Below are 8,938 nucleotides of genomic sequence, written 5' to 3' on the forward strand. Positions count from 1 at the left end.
TTTTGCAAACCCTCAGAATTTCACTAGGGCAGAGAGAGAGAGAGAGTATTTATCCATGATGTGTTTTATGCACTCTAAAAGTCAAGAGAAAAAGACCTAGCAGTGGTGCAGTCTTTTTCTCTTAGAAGATCATGACACTGTTGACTGCATGTAGTTTTCAGCCTCACCCCTGGGAATTCACACCCGTTTTATAGACCCTGTCGAACGCAAGAGAGAGATGGAGAGAGAAAAAACACTGGAGCCCACAGTCATCCTTTCTTTAAGTGCTTGTTAGAATTGTGTTACTGATGGCTTTTCTCTCTGGGAAGAGTTGTAATAGAGCTCCAACCTGTCAATCAACAGTGAAGGGTTGTAATGCAGCTCCAACCTGTCAATCAACAGTGAAGGGTTGTAATAGAGCTCCAACCTGTCAATCAACAGTGAAGGGTTGTAATGCAGCTCCAACCTGTCAATCAACAGTGAAGGGTTGTAATAGAGCTCCAACCTGTCAATCAACAGTGAAGGGTTGTAATGCAGCTCCAACCTGTCAGTCAACAGTGAAGGGTTGTATTGCAGCTCCAACCTGTCAGTCAACAGTGAAGGGTTGTAATGCAGCTCCAACCTGTCAATCAACAGTGAAGGGTTGTAATGCAGCTCCAACCTGTCAATCAACAGCGAAGGGTTGTAATGCAGCTCCAACCTGTCAATCAACAGTGAAGGGTTGTAATGCAGCTCCAACCTGTCAATCAACAGTGAAGGGTTGTAATAGAGCTCCAACCTGTCAATCAACAGTGAAGGGTTGTAATAGAGCTCCAACCTGTCAATCAACAGCGAAGGGTTGTAATGCAGCTCCAACCTGTCAGTCAACAGTGAAGGGTTGTAATGCAGCTCCAACCTGTCAATCAACAGTGAAGGGTTGTAATAGAGCTCCAACCTGTCAATCAACAATGAAGGGTTGTAATGCAGCTCCAACCTGTCAATCAACAGTGAAGGGTTGTAATGCAGCTCCAACCTGTCAATCAACAGTGAAGGGTTGTAATGCAGCTCCAACCTGTCAATCAACAGTGAAGGGTTGTAATGCAGCTCCAACCTGTCAATCAACATTGAAGGGTTGTAATGCAGCTCCAACCTGTCAATCAACAGTGAAGGGTTGTAATGCAGCTCCAATCAATCAATCAATCAAGTTTATTTTATATAGCCCTTCGTACATCAGCTAATATCTCGAAGTGCTGTACAGAGACCCAGCCTAAAACCCCAAACAGCTAGAATGCAGGTGAAGAAGCACGGTGGCTAGGAAAAACTCCCTAGAAAGGCCAAAACCTAGGAAGAAACCTAGAGAGGAACCAGGCTATGAGGGGTGGCCAGTCCTCTTCTGGCTGTGCCGGGTGGAGATTATAACAGAACTATGCCAAGATGTTCAAAAATGTTCATAAGTGACAAGCATGGTCAAATAATAATCAACCTGTCAGTCAACAGTGAAGGGTTGTAATGCAGCTCCAACCTGTCAATCAACAGTGAAGGGTTGTAATGCAGCTCCAACCTGTCAGTCAACAGTGAAGGGTTGTAATGCAGCTCCAACCTGTCAGTCAACAGTGAGTGTTACAGATCAAGACAGGATGGAGAATAAGAAGGAAGTTTCAGCGGAACTTCTGATGGGCTCCTTTATTGTTCAAAACATCAATGTCTCTCTTACTACTGTCCTCTGTAGAGAAGAGTAGAGTAGAGGAGTAGAGGAGTAGAGGAGTAGAGGAGTAGAGTAGTAGAGTAGTAGAGTAGAGTAGTAGAGGAGTAGAGTAGTAGAGGAGTAGAGTAGTAGAGGAGTAGAGTAGTAGAGGAGTAGAGTAGTAGAGTAATAGAGTAATAGAGTAGTAGAGGAGTAGAGGAGTAGAGGAGTAGAGGAGTAGAGGAGTAGAGGAGTAGAGGAGTAGAGGAGTAGAGGAGTAGAGGAGTATAGTAGAGTAGTAGAGTAGTAGAGTAGAGTAGTAGAGTAGTAGAGTAATAGAGTAGTAGAGTAGTAGAGTAGAGTAGAGTAGTAGAGTAGAGTAGAGTAGAGTAGTAGAGGAGTAGAGGAGTAGAGGAGTAGAGTAGTAGAGGAGTAGAGTAGTAGAGTAGTAGAGTAGTAGAGTAGAGTAGTAGAGGAGTAGAGTAATAGAGTAGTAGAGGAGTAGTAGAGTAGTAGAGTAGAGTAGAGTAGTAGAGGAGTAGAGTAGTAGAGTAGAGTAGTAGAGGAGTAGAGTAGTAGAGGAGTAGAGTAGTAGAGTAGAGTAGTAGAGTAATAGAGTAGTAGAGTAGTAGAGTAGTAGAGTAGTAGAGGAGTAGAGGAGTAGAGTAGTAGGGTGGTAGAGTAGTAGAGTAATAGAGTAATAGAGTAGAGTAGTAGAGTAGTAGAGTAGTAGAGTAGAGTAGTAGAGGAGTAGAGTAGTAGAGGAGTAGAGTAGTAGAGGAGTAGAGTAGTAGAGTAGTAGAGTAATAGAGTGGTAGAGTAATAGAGTAATATAGTAGTAGAGGAGTAGAGTATTAGAGTAGTAGAGTAGTAGAGTAGTAGAGTAGAAGGGACACTCAAAGTCAATATTAAATGAATCATGGTTTATTGTCAGCAAGCTGGAGAGGTCACAGTCAAACTTAAATATATAAAGTACCGGTCTGAAGGGAGCTCTAACGGGGCAGTCCCGTTAATTCCCTTATATACTGGTTACAGGCACATTACATAGGCATAGTTCATAGTGTTGGTTCCGGCATGTATCTGGCACCGTCTCCTCTGCCAAATAGTCTAAGGAGGTCATGACCCCTCATATCTTTACCAGGCACAGGCAGGACCCAATGATTGTTTATGACACTAAAGTCAAGTAAGTACATTTAAGTAAAATGTCCTTCACATTCCATCCTTTTATGACTTGTGTGATAATAGTAATTACATTTTAAGGTAAGCATTGTTTAACTTCTATATCAATCTGTCTATTGAAGTAAGGGAAATCAACACAAACCAAACACTTCATCAATTCAAGCCCTTCATTCTGGGTTGTACTATCCAATTGGTATGGTGTACTATCCTCTTAATTAAGGTTGTACTTCTATTAATGAGAGTGTATTTATTAAAAATACACACACACAGCATATTAAATAACACACGCTGCAGCCCATTTGGCAACTTGGGATCTTGCAAACAGGGATTCCAACCAAGTTGCAGGCGTCCGCTCTGTTTGTGGGGAATTATTCTTAGCAACAGTGGCAATGTATTCGGTGAGATCAGTCATATTAGATGAGTGATCTGGGACAAAAGTACAAATTTTTTTTGCCAATGATCGCACTCTTGACCTGCCAAAAGATAGTCAAGAGCCTCTCTGTTTTGCAGAGCCAATTTACACAAGTATTTTTGCATTGCCAATTTTTTCTCTACGTCTCTAGAGATCTCCCGAATTTGTTCTAGGGCACATGCATATTGACTTTCACAGGGAAGAGCGAGAACACATGATATAAAAGTTTCACACCAACCTTGATAAGAATGAGATTGGGGCGAGGTTAGCGCAAACTACAATCTAGTGGCTCTCCTCACAATTTAGCGGCATCGCTCTCTCTCTAGAAGCCTCACCTTTTCATATCATAATTAGAACTATTTATAAATTATCCAACCCAGATTTAGAATGACAGTCCTTAGTGCGTCACGTTGGTTCTATCACTTTAATGTAAGACCCTCAACTTCTCACACACCTACACTGGCAGAATGTACATTTACGTTGACATACAGTATATTCATCTATTATTTCTAGTATTAACTATTCTCAATACTTGTGGTATTAACAGATTGGTATCTCAATTCAATCTTAGTCTAAATTACTATACATTTTGCAGTGTGCAGACCTCCACAATCAACCTGATACCCCAAATGAACCATTTTGGATAAGCCTAAATCAATTATGGGCATGGTTAACCACCCCCCTCCATCCCGGCACTCATCTTTCTGCCGTTTCTTCATGTTCTTCTTCAGATAGTGTTTCAGTTTGTCCTCCCAATAGCACATGTTCAAAGTGGATGGCCCTTGCTAATGTCTCTCACCTGAACCACCACATTTACAGTCCATTATGTCTTGTCCATTTTCCTACCTGTACACCAGCAAGTTCGGACGGGGATCTCTCTCTCCATGCTCAAACCACGTGAACTCATGTCGCACTCCTGAGAGAAAAGGCATGAGAGGCATGAGAGGCATGAGGCCTTACCAGGAAGTCAGAACAGAGGTCAGAGGTCAGTCAGCCCTATTAAGTGAGTGTTTGTTTACCTGTACCTCAGACATTATTTAAAGATATTTCAAACATTTCAGACATTTTGTGTATCAGGTTTACATTTGTTTTTTTTAGTACATTTCTTCTAATCAAGAGAATTTACATGTGTGCACCCAAAACTCTGACAATAGAAACTTCAGAAAAGGTAATTTGGGTACAGCATCCTAAAACCAAAATTAAAAGACCCCACACAATAACTCAAACAGAGTATTAACCGCTAGCAAATATGAATTAAAAGGTGGGTTGTGTGTGGGTGCTGGCATGTATATAGTAGAAATAGTAGGGTAATAACAAACTAAATGGCCAGGTCTTACTAAATTTGGGAGTTCCCTTAACAGCTGGATCCGGGTACCTTTAAGATGATACAGTGTCCCGTAAAGCTGAATTTAGGCACTTTCTAAAGTAAACAATCTCAGAGCTCCTCCTCTCTTGTAATCAATGTCATTTTGACCTGTAGCATTGACATACAATTCTGTACAACCTGTCTCCTGGGACATGAACTTAGTTGAAATATAAAACCTGTTATTTAACAAATTTGCTAGGACCTTCAAAGAGTTGGTGATGTGTTATCAGCTTAATATTCTGTACTAAAAACATTTACTTGGATCTACTTCAATTCTGGACACAGTTCCACGTAATGGAAACAGATTACTGTTTTAGATGACATTACCTTCTTACTTGAATCCCTGGTGCAACCCAAAAACTATAGAATTTTGTAATAAATTGTCAAAAACGTGTCTTACTCAATTATTCATACCTCTGTCCCAAATTTCCCCACTGTGTCTCTTGCAGCCTTTTTGAGTTCAGTGTGTACTGGCGGCTATCTATTGTTCCACAGGAAGCGTATCTATCACAAACAACAGATGACTAACACACAAGAGCAGTGGACCAGGCCTTGAAGGGTGAGCGGCCTCTAATTTAACATTAGTCCCAATGCTCAATCTTCAAATTACTAAAATACTGCATTATGAGCATCACTCTCAAACAACATTTTGCTTTCCCCCCCCCTATTGCAAGGTTTAAAACAAAACAAACATGATATATTTCTCCGTATTGGAATGCATTGTTTTCATTTTAGTATATCTTCAGAACGTTACTCTATATTTTTTTATTACCAATCTCTGTTGGATATTCACTTTCTGCTTCAATATTTATTAAATGTCTATATTTTAAGATTCATGTGTAATGCTTTGTAGGGATCATTATGTATTCACTGTGATGGCACTGTCTATCAGTCCCCTGTAGATGGTATGCTCTGTCCATGAAAAGTCTCTAACTAGCAAGTTAAACGGTTGAGTAGGTGAATACAGAAAATCGTTGGTTCTATTTAGCAGGGTATGGGGTTTATTTCGAAATCTATTACCAGAGTGGAAGACATCTCAAGTGTTTATAGTTTTATTGGTTAGGGGAAAGTCAAGTCTCGTACAATGCCTCAACCTTGTCTTTCTCAAATGCATGAAGGGACCACTCTGAACATTCCTCAGAATAGTTTTTACACCACTTTCCTACGTCTACGTGTGGGTGTGCAAGTTAGACATTATTATAGTTTTCTATTGTTGCCTTATCAGATCATCATAAGAACCCATTATAAATCGTTATTCATGTCCACATGGCAGCAACGACCACAGCGCAGCAGCCCGAGAGGTACACAAATCGGGTTCTCAAGGAAATCTCAGTGTCCGGGGGCATCGATAAACTATTGATACATTGTTACGGCCGTTACCCATCTCAACTGTTACCCTCTCAAACTTTTCAATGGCTTCTCCTGTCAGTGCTCACTACCTGTAGATCGATGGGAGGTGGTGGGCAGAACCTCCTAGATAATGTTATAGATCTGAAAACTCAGCTCACAGAACTGCTTGTGGTATTCGACTCAGTAATCCTCTTGTACACCAGAGCTAGTCCCCTGACGTCTCTCATTCACTCAGTAATCCTCTTGTACACCAGAGCTAGTCCCCTGACATCTCTCATTCACTCAGTAATCCACTTGTACACCAGAACTAGTCCCCTGACGTCTCTCATTCACTCAGTAATCCTCTTGTACACCAGAGCTAGTCCCCTGACATCTCTCATTCACTCAGTAATCCTCTTGTACACCAGAACTAGTCCCCTGACGTCTCTCATTCACTCAGTAATTCAGCTACAGTTGAAGTCGAAAGTTTACATACACTTAGGTTGGAGTCATTAAAACTTGTTTTTCAACCACTCCACAAATTTCTTGTTAACAAACTATAATTTTGGCGAGTCGGTTAGGACATCTACTTTGTGCATGACACAAGTAATTTTTCCAATAATTGTTTACAGACAGAATATTTCAGTTAAAATTCACTGTACCACAAGTCCAGTGGGTCAGAAGTTTACATACACTAAGTTGACTGTGCCGTTAAACAGTTTGGAAAATTCCAAATGGACAATGACCGCAAGCAAACTTCCAAAGTTGTGGCAAAATGGCTTAAGGACAGCAAAGTCAATGTCTTGGAGTGGCCATCACAAGCCCTGACCTCAATTCTATAGAAAATTTGTGGGCAGAACTGAAAAAGCATATGCGAGCAAGGAGGCCAACAAACCTGACTCATTTACACCAGCTCTGTCAGGAGGAATGTGCCAAAATTTACCCAACTTATTGCGGGAAGCTTGTGAAGGCTACCCGAAATGTTTGACCCAAGTTAAATAATTTAAAGGCAATGCTACCAAATACTAATTGAGTGTAAGTAAACTTCTGACCCACTGGGAATGTGATGAAAGAAATAAAAGCTGAAATAAATCCTTCTCTCTACTATTATTCTGACATTTTACATTCTTAAAATAAAGTGGTGATCCTAACTGACCTTAGACAAAGAATTTTTACTTGGATTAAATGTCAGGAATTGTGAAAAACTGAGTTGAAATTTATTTGGCTAAGGTGTATGTAAACTTCCGACTTCAACTGTAAATTTCAATTTTAATAGTACTATTTTCAATGCATTTAATATCCAAATTTCTATCATTTGTGTTCCAGCTTAATATGTCATATCTCAAAATCACACAACTTTCACATCCTCATTCACTTAGTACTATTCCCAAACACACTCGGTAATCTCCCCATTACCCCACGTGCATCTTCAATGATTATTGTCGTTACTTGGTATGCACCATGTGTATACTGCTATACATATAAATAACACCTTGTATTTAAAAACACCTTGTGTTATTTGCAGTGGCTGCAGATCACGTACACAGTTCTTCTAAATGCCTACAGACAGCTGTCAGTCAGGCTTTCCATGGTACCGTTACACCCTCGTTCTAGTCTTCATAAAACTACTGAATAGCCTTCTCTCTATAAGACTATGGGTACCTTTTTATGTTGCTCACCTTAATTAAAAAATGTTATCAATTATTTTACATTTTTACACAGATTCATTTAAATTGACTTACCGAAAGCAGTTACTGTTCATCAATTGTTTGCGGATGTCACGTGGAGTAGTGGAGTAGTAGAGTAGTAGAGTAGTAGAGTAGTAGAGTAGTAGAGTAGTAGAGTAGTAGAGTAGAGTAGTAGAGTAGTAGAGTAGTAGAGTAATAGAGTAGTAGAGTAGTAGAGTAGAGTAGTAGAGTAGTAGAGTAGTAGAGTAGAAGAGTAGTAGAGTAGTAGAGTAGTAGAGTAGAAGAGTAGTAGAGTAGAGTAGTAGAGTAGTAGAGTAGTAGAGTAATAGAGTAGTAGAGTAGTAGAGTAGTAGAGTAGTAGAGTAGTAGAGTAGAGTAGTAGAGTAGAGTAGTAGAGTAGTAGAGTAGAGTAGTAGAGTAGAGTAGTAGAGTAATAGAGTAATAGAGTAATAGAGTAGTAGAGTAGTAGAGTAGTAGAGTAATAGAGTAGTAGAGTAATAGAGTAGTAGAGTAGTAGAGTAGAGTAGTAGAGTAGTAGAGTAGAGTAGTAGAGTAGTAGAGTAGAGTAGTAGAGTAATAGAGTAATAGAGTAGTAGAGTAGTAGAGTAATAGAGTAATAGAGTAATAGAGTAGTAGAGTAGTAGAGTAGTAGAGTAGTAGAGTAGTAGAGTAGAGTAGTAGAGTAGTAGAGTAGTAGAGTAGTAGAGTAGTAGAGTAATAGAGTAATAGAGTAGTAGAGTAGTAGAGGAATAGAGTAGAGTAGTAGAGTAGTAGAGTAGTAGAGTAGTAGAGTAGTAGAGTAGTAGAGTAGAGTAGTAGAGGAGTAGAGTAATAGAGTAGTAGAGTAGTAGAGTAGTAGAGTAGTAGAGTAGTAGAGTAGCAGAGTAGAGTAGTAGAGGAGTAGAGTAATAGAGTGGTAGAGTAATAGAGTGGTAGAGTAATAGAGTGGTAGAGTAATAGAGTAGTAGAGGAGTAGAGTAGTAGAGGAGTAGAGTAGTAGAGGAGTAGAGTAGTAGAGGAGTAGAGTAGTAGAGGAGTAGAGTAGTAGAGGAGTAGAGTAATAGAGGAGTAGAGTAATAGAGTAGTAGAGTAGTAGAGTAGTAGAGTAGTAAAGTAGTAGAGTAGAGTAGTAGAGTAGTAGAGTAGTAGAGTAGTAGAGTAGTAGAGTAGTAGAGTAATAGAGTAATAGAGTAGTAGAGTAGTAGAGTAGTAGAGTAGTAGAGTAATAGAGTAGTAGAGTAGTAGAGTAGTAGAGTAGTAGAGTAGTAGAGTAGTAGAGTAGTAGAGTAGAGTAGTAGAGTAGAGTAGTAGAGTAGTAGAGT

Source organism: Salvelinus fontinalis, chromosome 23 (genome assembly GCF_029448725.1).
Source record: "Salvelinus fontinalis isolate EN_2023a chromosome 23, ASM2944872v1, whole genome shotgun sequence".
NCBI classification, from domain to species: domain Eukaryota; kingdom Metazoa; phylum Chordata; class Actinopteri; order Salmoniformes; family Salmonidae; genus Salvelinus; species Salvelinus fontinalis.